This window comes from Jaculus jaculus, chromosome 13, assembly GCF_020740685.1.
Source record: "Jaculus jaculus isolate mJacJac1 chromosome 13, mJacJac1.mat.Y.cur, whole genome shotgun sequence".
NCBI lineage: Eukaryota > Metazoa > Chordata > Mammalia > Rodentia > Dipodidae > Jaculus > Jaculus jaculus.
Window position 1 is genome coordinate 32,459,113 of NC_059114.1, and position 16,608 is coordinate 32,475,720.

At 38.3% G+C, this 16,608-nt stretch overlaps 1 non-coding gene across 1 annotated transcript; it reads right to left on the bottom strand.

The window, feature by feature from the left end:
• Nucleotides 1–976: 976 nt before the first annotated feature.
• Nucleotides 977–1,167, bottom strand: LOC123454427. The gene has a single exon (XR_006633385.1). It is a non-coding gene; the product is annotated as a U2 spliceosomal RNA (small nuclear RNA).
• Between the last annotated feature and the right edge of the window lie 15,441 nt (nt 1,168–16,608).

A 16,608-nucleotide genomic window follows, 5' to 3' on the forward strand; every position in this document is an offset into this window, starting at 1 on the left:
AATGTCTTTAGGTATGAGTACTTTACCTTTAGAAATTAAGCATTTCTATGTGAGCCTTTATCTTTAGAATAGTTAAAACCTTGATGAAAAGAGGAACCTAATTTACTTTACTGAGAGAGTCTTAAAGCCAGTTTTATAACCCTTAAATCATAACAAATTAACATCATTGACCTGTTAATGAGTGAGGCCTCATCATAAGACTCAGTTTATCTATTAAACATTTTGTCTAGTGAGAGACCTTATCTAACAGATGTGACTTTAGGTGTTCATAAGAGATGAACTAAAGAGAACCACAGTTATATGCTGTATTTCTTTTTCCTTGTCAGAGACAATTGGCCATTTTTGTTTCTAGTCAGAGTCTGGGGGACACATGGCTTAAACTTGCATGGGGTTTGAGATAAAGGGGGTTCCATCTGTTTTTTTTTTTCAGAGTCCAGCTTTCCATGAATTTAAGTAGCATATGTTGGAAAGCAAGAACAAAATGAAATTACAGAGCAGAGATAAGCATCCTGACATTTCTTTCCTATTTTGAAGTTGTTTGTTTTTACATAGTAAATTTACCCATTTGCAAAACACAAGGTGATAGACTCTTGTCTATGTCTAACCTGGTTAAACCCCCAATTACATCTGTACTTATGACTTTGTGACCCACCTAACATAGGCATCACCTGTATCTAATGTAAGATGAATTTAGATTAAGATTATGACCCTATATAAAACTTTTAGAGTATCCTTAAGAGTCTGTAAACAGTTGAAGAATCTCTAACTTTAGGCATGGCGTTTAGGTTTAGCCTGAAAATACTTTCCTACATATGCACATCTTTATCCACATACTTTAACATTCTCAGTTACACTCAAAAAGCATTTTTAACGAGCATTCTATGTCCCAACATTGAAAAATTCTTTCCCAGTTCCTTCAATCAATTAATCTCACCCCATCATTAATTATCTTTTCTTTTTTTTTTTTTATTCCCCCGAGGGGTGCACTGTTCCTGGAAGTACTGCAATACCAGGTCGATGCGTGGAGTGGACAGAACAAGCTCCTATTCCAACTCCAAGCTCCAAAAATCCATTTAATATATTGTCCTCAGATAGAGGACGTATCAGATATTAAACTAATAAGAACAGATACCACACTTGATCTTAGCCAAAAGGCCGAGAAGTGATTATCTTTCTTATAAGGCTATTAAAAAATTACACCAAATTGATTAATCTTATTACTAAAAAGAAAGCAGTCTTAATACAATTTTATATCATTAATACCAATAACACACTTGGAAATGATTTTATTAGGAGTAGATAAGGCAAATTGTGTTGTTATCTTGAGGCAGGCTGGCTCAGAAGTCAGGTCAGTTGCCTCCTCCTTTTAAGTAACAGGACATTACCATCTTTTTTTTTTAATATCTGGCAAATTATAAGTTACCTCTTTAGAGGAAGTTTTGTTGTTTTTAATAATCCTCTATGTAAGGTGAACTTGATCTAAAACAAATATTTGGCAAATTTACTCCTGTAAAAGACATTTAAGTTTTCCTTTTTAACTTCTATGCTTAGGTCTTTGATTTCCTTGAGTGGTTTTCTAGAAGAGAAAGGAATGTCACCTGCATCCATTTCATCTCTTTAGTTACAGTCACAAACATGACACGACTAGCAAGCACAATGAGCACACATGAACACACACACACACACACACACACACACACACACACACACACACAAAGAACAAATCCTCCTGATAAAATCAAAAACTTGCTTACAGAACTTGAAATAATCTTAATTCCTTGTGCTTTTAAAATATCTTTTAGTATGGCAATTAGCTCCTTTTTACTCTTTGTTAATTTTTTTTTTTTTTTAATCTTAACCCATGTTCCTTGTGTCTTGAGAGAAGTTTTAAGCCTTTCAACAATTGAGGCTTACTTTGGGTCTGTCCCATGATAGAAAAGGAAAGAGGAGATATAGCAAGACCAGAGGGCAACGTTCCCGGTTGGAGAACTGGCAGGGGGGTTCCCCGATGGGCCTGACCACAATTTTAAGAACTGACAGCCACTCTAAGAGCATTTACTGGCTGTTGCGTCAGTTTTGTTGATAGGAAGAGAGGTTAGATAGGAGGTTTTTGCCAATGCCTGAACGGGCTTTCAGGATTTGCACAGGGACCTAGGGGCCTTCAGCCAATGCCAGAGGGTAGCCCTGGCCAAGAGGCTTCAGTTGCCCTGTCGCTGTGTTGCAATTCCATGCTATGGCGCCAACCGAAATTAAAAGGAGGAAAAGAAGTGTAAAAAGGAAGTCCCGCAGTCTTGTGCCTTGAAAAAAATGACTTAATAGTCTTTACTTTAATTGCCTAAAATTCGTCACTTACCTCAAACCGATCAGTTTAGCAGGTGGGCTTTTTCTGCGGTGAAGATCTGTATTACAGGTGTATTGCCTGTAGTGACCTCTATGCAGACCTTTACTCACCCCTCCGGTGAGGTGGCAGTCTAATGGTTGGGACGGCCGTCCTCTCGAGTGACACCAGGTTACACTTCATACCTTGGGCCCCACATTGGGCGCCACTTGCCCCGGCCAGCGGGGAGTTGAACAAGGACTCAAGGAGAAGCTAACCCAGGTGAAAGACAAACAGACACAAGAAGGAGACCATGCTAGGCATTTGTCACGGCCTCGAGAGTTTATTCTTACATGTAGGTTTATATAGGCTTGTAGAGGGAAGGGAACGTGGTCAGGGCAAGGAGTTGTAGGGGGAAGGGAGGGGACATAGTTAGGGCAAAGATCACAGAGTTACTGGTTAAACCACAATGCCTTCATTTCTTCATCAGCTACCAGCAGGATAGGGGAATGTTTGGCCAGGTGTACAATCCCATTGTTTCTGGTAGTTAAATATTAGGTGAGGAAGTAACTTGCTATATGGCAGTCTTTGTTTCTGGTAGTTGAGTATTAGGTGAGGAAGTAGAAACTTTAACTTGCTATATGGCAGTCTCTGTTAACATGGCCGAGGTTTGGTTCATGGTCCCAACAATCTGGAGTTCAACTCTAGGTCTCCATGTCCTCCCTGTGGCCTTCTGACCTGGGAGCAGGAACCAAAATATTGATTATTCTTTTAATGTCTATGTTTCCAATTGACATTGATTTCTACATACAGTCATCAATCACTCAGAGAGACTGTAACCATCTGATTAGCAAAACAGATTTAGTTAAAGAAGTGTAGAACATATCTGGTTAGCAAAGTAGATCTGGTCAGAGAATGACTCAATAGTTTTAAATCATTCTGATTAGCACTTAAGTTTAGTTGTCAGGTGACAGTGTAAGCTATATCTGGAGCATAGAAAACATGCACATTCTATCTTTTAAGTATCTCTCAGTTATAAGTACAGGCAAAACATGTTAGCAGGCCCAGAAACAATATTTTACCCACAACTTTAAAACAATTCATTTGATATAGAAATTATATGTCATAAAAAGACAAGACAGTATAATAGGTTGGCATCTGTGTTTGAAAACAACTTTGGATAGTCTATATACCTATGTAGGTGCCAATTACACCACAAATTGGAAGCAGAACAGCAGTTTAAGATTATTTTTCTAGAGCAGGGAACATCTCTTAAGTATCAATATATCTGCAGACAAAGAATTTAAGATACCAAAAATGAGACAATTGCTTAACTAAAACCTTGACTGAGATTTTAGTACATAGCTGAAGAATAAAGCTTTAAATATACATTAGAGATATTATGACAGACATAAAATAATTTCTTTCTTTTTTAATATATATATAATATATATTATATATAATATATATATATATATATATATATATATGAGGCAGAGAGAGAGAGAGAGAGAGAGAGCATGGGCATGCCAGAGCCCCTAGCCACTGAAAATGAAATCCAGATGCATGTACTTCCTTGTGTATCTAGCTTATGTGGGTCCTGGAGAGTCAAACCAGGATCCTTTGGCTTTGCAGGCAAATGCTTTAATTGCTAAGCCATCTCTCCAGCCCCGATTTCTTAATTAAGTGCCTTTAATCATTGAACAATTTTTAAGCTTAACATATTTATTTTATGGCTGGTAGAATATATGAAACTTAGACAAAGTATATTAACACTGTATATAGTAGGTTTTCCTAGGACATGAAGAACTTCCTTAATTTTCCTAAGAACAAAGTTACAATGACCAAATAACCTTTAATAAGACTTAGACAATAATATCAGTGACAATCACTCAGTAAAACAGTGTGAATAAGACAGGAACCATCTTAAGGTTGCAGGGTTGTTTTTTTTTTTTTTTTTGATATAGTAAACTTATTAAATACTAAGTAAGAGGTTGACAAACAGAGGAACATAGCTAACTTTAAAGATAGTTGAAAACTTTAAAGCCAGTCTTTTACAACCTTGTAACTATTATTATGACCAGACCAGATTAACATCAGCAAGTTAAAGTTTTAAAGTTACAACCTGAATATAATAACATCCTGCAACCATCTAGAACCCATTCTTTGTTAGTCTGATATAAACTCTAGGCTAGTAGTCACCTTAATCCCAAGTACGCTGTAATCTGATCAAGCACCTTAAGACTTAGTTAATCAACTTTGTCTTTAAGCCTTCTGTTTAAATTTACTCATACTTTCATCTACATATGTTCACCTTACAATTTGTGTCACCATTCTGTAACAATCTTTTTGTCAAATATTTAATATACAACATTTAAAGTTTCTTCTTCAGGTTATCCTTTTAGCTAGTTTATTTTTTATTGTCCTTATTATAAAACCTTTAATATGACCACTTAAGTGGGTTTTTTCTATTGTTGTCAAAAGGCTCTTTGAAATAATCTTTTATAAACTATTAGACCAAACTTGACTTACTTTGTTTACCCAGAATATACATATAGATTTTATCATTTATTGAATTTTGGAACATTTTTTATCAAGTCTCTGAAACACATATTTTAAAAATACAAAAGCAGATTAGAATATTATTAGAAGTTTTAGAATTTTTCTGAAAAACTCAACATTTGGTACTTCTCAATCTCAACAAAATTTGGGGTTGTCTGTTAGCAGTTCCATAGATGCATTAAGAAAAAGTAAACTTAAAATGTTACAAATTTCTTATAATAAGTTCTCATCTGTCTGCAGAAATTTGGGTCTCACCTATCATCATTTTGGGGCAAGGACCTTGAGATTCCTTGTGTCTGTAGATCCCCCTGGCTCTGCAAGGCAAGGAAGCCAAGAAAGCAGAGGAAATCAGGAATTTCCCTGAGAGTGGCATAAACCCAGAGAGGCGTGTGCCTTGTCTCCCTGCCCAATAATGAGACTGTGTCAGGTTCCCCCTCCTATTCCAGGGCCACCTGGCATTCATGCACATTAAGCCCTGTAGGAGAAGCACTAACTGACCAATTGCAATTTTAGGTGCCTGCTCATATGCAATTCCCCATTTTATACTTACTTTGGAGAGCCACAGCAGCCACAGCATTTGAGAGCAAGACAGACGAATTTCCCCAGGTTTCTAGCATTTGTCTGGCACTGGCCCCAGATTTTAGCTATTCCTGATTGACCTTTTGCCCCAGGAGAACACAGTAGGACATCATAACCCTTCTTTGCAAATGTGGAGAGGCTTTCCCTCCTCTTCTGGTAGGTATATGGTTGGGTTTAGTGCTTGAGTGACTTTCACTCATTCTTTTAGCTTAGAGGCATTTATAAAATCTTGCAGTGAGACTTTTATCTGGATTTTGTCTTTGTTCAGTATTTAAAATTTACCTCATTGTCAAGCCCTGGAGTTTTGGAATTCCCCAGTAACCCAGACAACATAATCCCCCTCTATCCCCTTTCTGTTGCCTTGAGTTTAGCCAATTTTAAGTTCTACCAGTCAGAACCTCATTACTGTCGAGTGTGATAGGAGGCAGCTATATCTCTGGCCTTGAACTTTCTTTTGGTATGACTTTAGCTGAGCTGATTCCCTCACCCCCACCCACACTGGGAGAGTTTTGGATTTCTCTCAGGGCCATTTTATAACTTTTTTGTGGTTGTTGTTGTTATGTTGTTTGTTTTGTCAAGGCAAGGTCTCACTCTAGCTCAGGCTGACCTGGAATTCACTATGTAGTCTCAGGGTGGCCTCAAACTCACAAACTCCTATTTCTGCCTCCCAAACACTGGGATCAAAGGCATGTGCCACCACACCCAGCCATTTTATAACTTTCAAAAGGAGGAGGCTCTTGAATTTTTTCCTGTCAATAATTTTAGTGACTTTCAGTGTTTCTTATGGTAACTCAGTGAATCAGTTCAATTTTTAGCTTCTTTTCTACCACAGACATGTGTGTGAGTATACATGTGTGCAGGTGCATATGCACAGGCATTTGAGTTCAGAGATTGAAATTGAGGACCTTCCTCTTTCATTCTCCACCTCATTTACTGAGGCTCTGGATTAGCTGAACTCACAAATTTGGATTGTATAGCTAGCCGTCTTGCTCAAGAGAACACCAGAATCTACCTCCTGTGCACTGGAACTACTGGTGGGCTTCCACACAGACCCTGAATTTACATGGGTATTGGGGATCCAAACTCAAGTCATCATGCTTACAAAATAAGCATTTTAACCACTGAGCCATCTCCTATATGTGTGTGTATATATGTATGTAATACCATAGACAAATAGATAGATGATAAATAGATAACTAAAAGGGACTTACAGAGTTGGCTTACATAATTGGAGGCATAATAGTCCAATATGGACACCACACCTGCATGCGACAGAGGTAGAGAACCCAGCAGCTGCACAGTCAGAGAAGCCAATGCCTCCACAGTCCCATTCTCACACTGAAGGCCTAGTAGCTACTTATAAAGTTGTTGGTGTCAAGTTCATGTTGAAAGACAAAAGAACCTGAGTGTGATGCCTGTGAGTGAAGGCAACAACAATAAGTATGCTCACTCAGGACAAATGGAGTGTGCACATGCATTGACTTCTCTCCTGGATTTTTGTATCTTGACTCCCAGCATATTTTTAGGTGCATCACATGCTCAGGGTGGATGTCACCCACCATTTGTTATTATCCCGATGTCAACCATCTCTGGAAACACTACCACAGACACTTGGAAATATGTGGCACTAGCATTCAATGCATTTCTTAATCTCATCAAGTTGATAAGACTGCGACAAACCCCAAATAATCAAGGCTCAGGGGCTCAGAAGAAGGCTCAGTGCATCAAACATGAGTCCATGATTTCACATTCCCCAACCCCACTAAAATGCCAGAAACTGTGGCAGTCTCTGTAATTCCAGAATACGTAAGGTGAGATGGGAGGCAGAAATGGGAAAGTTTCCCAAAAGCTCATGACCAGCTAGCCTGGTGAAAACAGTGGTTAACAATGAAAGACCCTGCCTCAAATGATGTAGAAGATTAGCACTGACACCAGAAAGTTGTTCTCTGACCTCCACATGTGTACTGCAGCCTGTGCAGGCCTACACTCACACACATGAACATGCACAACACACAAACACATAACATATACATATACCAGGAAAAAAGAAGGCCTTTGAGAGGATGAATTGACACCCCACATGGCAGCTGGTGTGAGGATTGAGGTCCGTAATGCAACCCACCTTAATGTTGTAAACAGGAGAAGATAGCTTGGTGCCAAGATGAAGAAGGTAGGTCATGGAATACCCAGCATGACCACTTGTGAGCTTCAGATGACAATCAACACACACCATATATTTTTGTTTCAGCAACTTCCAGCCCCAAAGCTTTAGATTTTTCTTTAGTCATCTATCTGACTGAGAGAAAGTTTTCCCAAATATATTAATTTCCCCTGTACCTTCCATTGCTGTGGCAAGAATATTTTTTCTTGTGTCAAGCATATGGTTAGGATTAAATGTCTTCAGAATATTATGGTTTCAGTTGAATGATTAATTAAACTTTTTCCAGTATCATTTTCATAAATCTTGAACATAAAATGCCTGTAAAATGCCTTAGTTCTGATTTAAGATTGGTAGTGTAAAAATGTCATATTTTGAATATGACTTATTCAAATACATTGCATTTCAATTAACATTCAAGGACAATGGGTAATAAAAAATTGAGTGAAAAGAAAGATTTGCTGCTATGCACCATATTTAGCTAAAAAGAGAAGCTCATGTAGAAGAAAAGGAATAGTGTTGAGAGTAGTTATGTAAATGAACAGATGTCATTTGTATCACCTGCCTCCTGGAAGGCTCTGCTGTGTACTGATGTGCACAACATAGACCAGTTGATCAGAAAGGAACCTGAAAAATCCCATCGAATTACCTGAACTATTTTATGGTGTGAACCAATTGCCCTTTAATTTGACTGGAGGCACAGTCCATGGGAGGGGATACATCCCTGATACTGAAAACCTACAACAGGGGTAGTCATGAGCCCTAGGGGTGTAACATCTGTTGCTATCTGCCTAAAGGTATATACTATGCTCATCAAACTGCCAAGTAAGCACTTCTCTTAAGGTTCATACCCATTTATTAATGCTACTCTCACTTTTTTGTTAGAGAACTTTCTCTTTTCGGATGGTAGTGATCTTGGGATGACTCAGAAGGCATCATGTTGCTGAGAAGTGACAGAGGAGTGTTCACCACTGCACTATCTTTATAACACCTTCCAAGGCTCAGGGTCCATTGTAGAAGAGGTGGTGGAAAGAATGTAAGGGCAAAAGGAAGGATAGGACTCTTTCCAACATGCTCCTCCAGACTCAAATTGGCCTGGATATACTTGACATCACAGTGCCTGACACTACATACCAAGACCATCATAATATGAGTTTCAAAGGGGAAAGTGGGGGGAGCAAGTGAATGCCTGTGGGATATTGTTTATAATTATGGAAGTTGTTAATTATAAAAAATTAAAATTTTTTTTAAAAAAAACCTCTCTAGAACCCCTCACTAAGAGAGTCACTCATGTGGAAGGCAGAACATCTGAACTGGAAGCCAAGAGAGAAGAAATTGATGAGGAGTCCAAAAAACTTTCCTAAGTTCAAAAATCATGTGAACAGAATATGAGGGAACTGTGGGATACCATAAAATGAGCAAATATCCAGATCATGGGTATACCAGAAGGGAAGAAATCCAGGCCAGAGGCCTAGAGAACATATTAAACAAAATTACTGAAGAAAATTTGGCCAATCTCTCAAAAGACAGGCCTATTCAGATATTAAAAAAAACCTCATAGAACACAAACAGGCAGCACCAAAAAAGAAACTCTCCATGGCACATCATAGTTAAAACTCTTAATAATGAAAACAAAGAGACAGAGTGCTAAAATCAGCAAGAGAGCAACAACTCACTATATATAAGTGCAATCCCTTTAGAATTAACTATTTCTCAGTGGAAGCCCTGAAAGCCAGAAGGACCTGGAATGGAACACTTCACAGTCTAAAAAAACTATGAATTTCAAACCAAACCCAGTGAAAGTATCCCTCATAATATGTGGTGAAAGGAAAATGTTCTATGAAAAAAGTCAACTCTATAATTATAGAAACACAAATCCAAACCTAAAGAGAATACTTCAAAGAATGATGCACACAGAATTGTCAAACAACCAATCTCAATAGCCTACAAGTAGTAGGTCACAATAACCAAAACTAGACCAGGCACAACAAAGTATAAACCATAAAATAGTACCAACCCCCACAAACACCCCATGATGGCAGGAATTAAATTGAATGCCACAATTATAACCATTAACAGTCTTAACTCACCCATCAAAAGACACAAGTTAACAGGGTGGATTAGAAAAATGGGCCCTTCTATCTGCTGTGTTCAAGAAACCTACCTCACCACTAAAGACAGACACCTCCTCAGGGTGAAAGGTTGGAAAATGATATTACAAGCAAATAGAAATAAGAAACAAGCAGATATTGCTATATTAATATCTGATAAAATAGACTTAAAACCAGAAGTAATCAAAAAGGACAGAGAAGGCCACTTCTTACTCATCAGTGGAGCAATCCAACATGAGGACATCAAAATCATAAATCTATATGCAACAAACACAGGTTTATAAAACAAAACAGTTTAGAAAGCAAAACCTACTTGACAACAAAATAAAACTAAACACCAACACCATCATAGTTGTGGACTTCAATACTCCACTATTATCAATAGATACAACATCCAAGGAGAATATCACCAAGGAAATAATAGAGCTCAACAACATCATAGGTCAACTAGGCTTAATGGACATCTATAGAATATTCCACCACAATTCTGCAGACTACACATTTTTCTCAACAGCCTATAGAACCTTCTCCAAAACAGACCACATATTAGGCCATAAAGCATGCCTCTATAAATTCAAGAAAATTGTAGAAGCTACCTATGTCATATCAGATCACAATGCTTTAAAGCTAGAAATTAATAAGCGACACATCAGGAATTCCACCAGCTCCTGGAGACTTAACAACACACTTTTAAACAATGAATGGGATGTGGAAGAAATCAAAAAGAAATGGTAAAATTCCTAGCATTGAATGATAATTAAAACACAACTTATAAAACTTATGGGACACAATGAGGGCAGCCCTAAGGGGAAAATTCATAGCATTAGTGCCTTAATAACAAAGACAGAGATCCCAAATTAATAACCTAACTGTCCACCCAAAGGCATAGGAAAAACAAGAAGAATCCAATCATAAGAGCTCCAGATGGAAAGAAATAATCTAATCAAGATCAGAGCATAAAATAATGAATTTAAAACTAAGAAAACAATTAAGAAAATTGATGAAACAAAAAGCTGGTTATATTAAAAAATATAAGCAAGATTGATAAAGCCCTGGCCAATTTGATCAAGAAAAAAAAAAGAAGTTCAAATAAACAAACTCAGAAATGAAAAGGAGAGGTCACAACAGACATACTTCCAAAACCTCTACTCCAAAAATTGGATAATCTGGAAGAAATGGATGAATTCCTAGCCACATACTCCTGACCCAAACTTAACTCAGAGCAAATTAATATCCTAAGCAAAACTACCACATCCATCAAGATTGAAGTGGTAATTTAAAATCCTCCCCTATAATAAAAGTTCAGGACCAGATGGGTTCTCAGCCAAATTTGATCAAACCTTCAATGAAGAATGGAAATCAATATTTTAAAACGTTTCACATAATTGGAGAGCATGGAATGCTCCCCAACTTCTTTTTTTTTAATTAATTAATTTATTTATTTGAGAGGAACAGACACAGAGAGAAAGACAGATAGAGGGAGGGAGAGAGAATGGGCACGCCAGGGCTTCCAGCCACTGCAAACGAACTCCAGACGCGTGCGCCCCCTTGTGCATCTGGCTAACGTGGGACCTGGGGAACTGAGCCTCGAACCGGGGTCCCTAGGCTTCACAGGCAAGCGCTTAACCACTAAGCCATCTCTCCAGCCCTCCCCAACTTCTTTTATGAGGCTAGCATCACCTAATATCAAAACCAGACAGAGATACAACAAGAAAAGAAAACTATAGGCCTATATCCCTGATGAATTTAGACACAAAGTCCTGAGCAAAATCCTTGCGAACTGAATTCCACAATCCATCAAAAGCATCATGCCCCTTGATCAAGTAATCTTAATCCCAGGAATTCAGGAATGGTTCAACATGTGGAAAGTAGACAACATAATATACCACATAAAGAAACTTAATCACAAGAATCACACGATACTCTCAAGATGCAGAGAGGGCCTTTGACAAACTATACCATTTTATGACCAAAGCACTGTACAGAATAGGCATGGAGGGTATATATTTCAATGTAATAAAGGCTATGTATAACACACCTAAAGCCCAAATAATTCTTAATGGGGAAACACAAAGGAGTTCCCATTGAGATCAGGAACAGACATGGATCCCCAGTCTCACCACTGCTCTTCAACATAGAATAGAAGTTGTAGCTCAAGCAATAAGACAGGAGAAGGAAATAAAAGGAATACAATCTGGAAAAGAAGAAGTCAAGTTAGCCCTATTTGCAGATGACATGATCCTATACATAAGTGTCCTGAAAGTCTCCGTTTCAAAACTTCTAAAGGTGATTAATTGTTTCAGTAAAGTGGCAGGTTACCAAATCAACACAAAAAAATCAGTAGCCTTTCTATATGCAAAGGACAAATATTCAGAGAAAGAAATCAGTGAGGCTGTCCCATTTTCAATACTAACAAAAAATTAATTACCTTGGAATAACATTAACCAAGAATGTTGAAAGACCTATATAATGAAAATATAAAAGATACTCAAGAAAAAATGAGAAGGACTTGAGAAGATGGAAATACTTCCCATGCTCCTGAATAGGTAGAATTAATATTGTGAAAATGGCAATTCTGCCAAAAGCAATATGCACATTTAATGGAATACTAATAAAACATCCAGCATCATTCTTCATAGATATTGAAAAAGTGATCTCAAAAGTCATATGGGATGGAAGCAGGCATTCCCTAATAAAAGAAACAGATTTGGAAGTATCACCATACCCAGTCTAAAGCTATATTCCAAAGCCATAGTAACAAATGAGCATGGTACTGGCATAAAAACAGAAATATGTACCAATGTAACACAATTGAAAACCCAGAATTTAGGTCAAGTAACTAAAGATACTTGATCTTTGACAGAGGTGCCAATAATATAGATTGGAGAAAGGATAGCATCTTCACCAAATGGTGCTAGACAAATTGTATAACCATAAGTATACAAATGAAATTAGACCCACTCATCTCACCATACACAAAAATCAACTCCAAATAGATTGAAGACCTCAATATAAGAGCTGAAACTATTCTCCTGCTGGAAGAAAAGAACACTTAACCAATGGGATCTCATGAAGCTTAAAAGCTTTGGTTCATATCAACTTACCATAAGCAGTGTCAATAGATAACCCACAGAATGGGAAAAAATTTTTCACCAGCTTATACCATTGACAGAGACCTAATATCTATAATGTACAAAAAACTCAGAAATCTAAACAATAAAATAAACCCACTCCAAAAATGAGGCTGAGAACTGAATAGGAAATTATCAGAGAAAGAAATACAAATGGCTCACACACACTTAAGGAAATGTTCAACATCCCTAACCATTAGGGAAATGAAAATTATAACAACCATGAGATTCCACCTTACTCCAGTAAGGCTGTCAATCATTAAAAAATAAAATGGCAACAAATGTTGGTGAGGATGTGGGGAAAGAGGAGCCTTCATTCACTGTTGGTAAACTTGCACAACCACTATGGAAATCAATATGGAGATTCCTGGAAAGGATGAATATAGAGCTACCAAGAGACCCAGTTCTTCCCTTGCTGGGCAGATATTCTAAATGGACCATGATTCACTGTAGAGATATTTGCTCACCCATGTTTATAGCTGCTTAATTCATAATAGCTAAGAACTAGAATCAACCCAGGTACCTATCATTGGATGAATGGATCACAAAGTTGTGGTACTCAGCAGTAGAAAAACTGATACAATGGAATTTATAGAAAAATGGACAGACTTGGAAAAGATGATACTCAGCGAGCTCACACAATAATAGAAAGACAAATGCTACATGGATTCATTCATCTGCAATCTAGCACTCAAACACATGAGCATATGGTGGACGTTGCAGTCAGGTTTGCATTGCTGGCAGAAATCACCCAACCAAGAGCAGCTAGTGGGATAAAGAGGTTTAATTTAGTTTACAGGCTTGAGGGGAAGCTCCACAATAGCAGGGGAAAATGATTGCATGAGCAGAGGGTGGACATCACCTCCTGGCCAACATAAGGTAGGCCATAGCAACAGGAAAGTGTGCCAAACACTGGCTTGGGGAAACTGGTTATAATAACCATAAGCCTATTCCCAACAATGCACTCCCTCCAGAAGGCATCAATTCCCAAATCTCCATCAGCTGGGAACCTAGCATTCAGAACACCTAAATTAATGGGGGACACCTTAATCAAACCACCACAGTGGATTTTCACATTCAAACCAAAGCACCATGCAAACCCAAGTTTGGATTCTCAAAACTCACATAAATGCCAGGCATAATGGCATGTACCTATAATCCAAGTGCTTGGGTTGTATGCACCTGTAATCCCAATTCTAGGGAGGAGAGACAGGAGCATTCCTAGGGCTCACTGCCAGCCAGTCTATCCTAAGTAGAGAACTCCAGGTGAAGAGAAAACTTACCCTTTCCCCTGCCACACACACAAACAAATCGTGAATAGTGTTCCAGAGGACAACACCCAAGATTGTCCCCTGGCCTCCACACACCCACAAATACACAGACATTTAAAAATAGCCCTACTATAAGTTAGAAAATGAGGCAGATCTATTTGACCTAAGTTAACTTCAGCAGTACAAATAATTGCCTGTGGAAAATAATCAAGCATTCTATATGTGGCAAATGCTGAGCTTAAGCCCATATCTGGAGCCTGGGGGCTGGTGGAAGGTACACACAAAAATATTAGGTTGATGTAAACACAGAATCATCTATACATATTCTGAATTTTTATGAAACAAAAGTTCAGAATGATTTGGGGGGCTGGAGAGATGACTTAGCAATTTAGGCACTTGCCTGCAAAGCCTAGGCACCAGGTTCAATTCCCCAGTACCCACATAAGCCATATGCACAAGGTGACACATGTATCTGGAGCTTTTTTGTTTGTTTGTTTCCTTTTTTTTTCTTTGCAGTGACTGGAAGCCCTGGTGCACCCATTAGGTTGATGTAAACACAGAATCATCTATACATATTCTGAATTTTTATGAAACAGTAGTTCAGAATGATTTGGGGGCTAGAGAGATGACTTAGCAATTAGGCACTTGCCTGCAAAGCCTAGGCACCAGGTTCAATTCCCCAGTACCCACATAAGCCATATGCACAAGGTGACACATGCATCTGGAGTTTTAGTTTGTTTGTTTCCTTTTTTTTTTTTTTTCTTTGCAGTGACTGGAAGCCCTGGTGCACCCATTCTCTCTATCTGCCTCTTTCTCCAATAAATAAATATTTAAAAAAAAGAAAGGGAACCCATCAAAATGTCTGCTTGCTCACAATGCGCTGTTTGCCATTATAATATTGGCTGTTATCACACATGAACAATGTTAACTCAGTGATCTTTTTTGAATAATCACAGATACACAGGAAGCTATAAGGACAATACAGGCAATTTGGGTTTTGTTTTCTTTTTGTGAGTGTATGTGTACTCTTTATCTAATTTCTCACATTTTGATAATTAAAATACAGTATTAATACCTGAAAATAGGTGTGGGTATAAACTGTGCTTATATTTCAGTGAATTTTATTACATGTGGTATAACCACAGCAATCAAAGCCTCTTACCTGCTACCCTCCTACACACCCCTGATCTGTATATCAACTTGTAGAAAATTAGAATATTTTCTGCTAAGTACCCTGACTAGGAAATATATATACCCATTTATTAAATTTTCTAATTTATTTTCTCATTGTTTTATTGTATATAAGCCTTGTTTTAGTTTATAAGACTTGTATATGCTTTCCCAAATTTAGAGCAATTAAATAATTTTTGAGCAATTATAAACACTATTGCATTTTAATTTTGGTTTTATTGTGTTTAGTATAATATTTATAAAGTTCTCTTCTGTGTGTGTGTTTTGTGTGTGTCTGTGTGCGTGTGGTATGTTTGGTGTTGTGTATATACACACATCCAGGTGGATGTGCCTTATGCACATGCATACAGAGGCCAGAGGACAATATCTAAGTGGGATGCTCTAATGCCTTCACATTGTTTCTTCTGAAACAAAGCTCTCACTGGAGCTGAAGCTGACATTTGAAGTCAGTTGGCTGACAAGCAAGCCCCAGCAATTCTCTGGTCTCTGCACTGCACAGATGACTGGTGTTACAGACTTGTGTGGCCACACACAGCTGTTTATATGGGTGCTGAGGTATCAAACTCAGATGGTCTCTAGCCTTGTCTGACCTTCATGCTTATGCAGCAAGCTTCTAACCCACTGAGCCATCTCCCCAGCTCATGTAGTTCATTTTTTCACTTTGACCTTTGTGGTGGTTTGATTCAGGTGTCCCCCATAAACTTAGGTGTTCTGAATACTAGGTTCCCAGCTGGTGGAGATTTGAGAATCAACGTCTTCTGGAAGCAGTGTATTCTTGGAGGCAGGCTTATGGGTGTATAGCCAGTTTCCCCATGCCAGTGTTTGGCACACTCTCCTGTTACTATGGTCCACCTTATATTGGTCAGGGGGTGATGTCCACCCTCTGCTCATGTCCTCATTTTCCCCTGCCATCATGGAGCTTCCCCCTTGAGCCTGTAAGCCAAAACAAACATCTTTTTTTCCCACAACCTGCTCTTGGATGGGTGATTTCTACCAGTAATGCGAACCTGACTGCAACAGTAAAGAGATACCAAGGAGTGGTGTTGCTGCTAGAATCCTGGCTGTGTGTCTTTGGCCTTTTGGAGCTAATTTTCAAGAGGAATGTGGAAGGATTTGAAACCTTGGCCTAGAGATGTCTTGCAATGCTGTAAGTACAGCTTGATGGACTATTCTGGTCAGAGTTGAAAGATCTGAATGTGGTAAGAACTATGGACTGTGAGGATTGGCTTATGAGGGTGAGAAAGACCTGTGCTTGGACTGGGCTAGCAGTTTGTGTGAGAATCTTGCT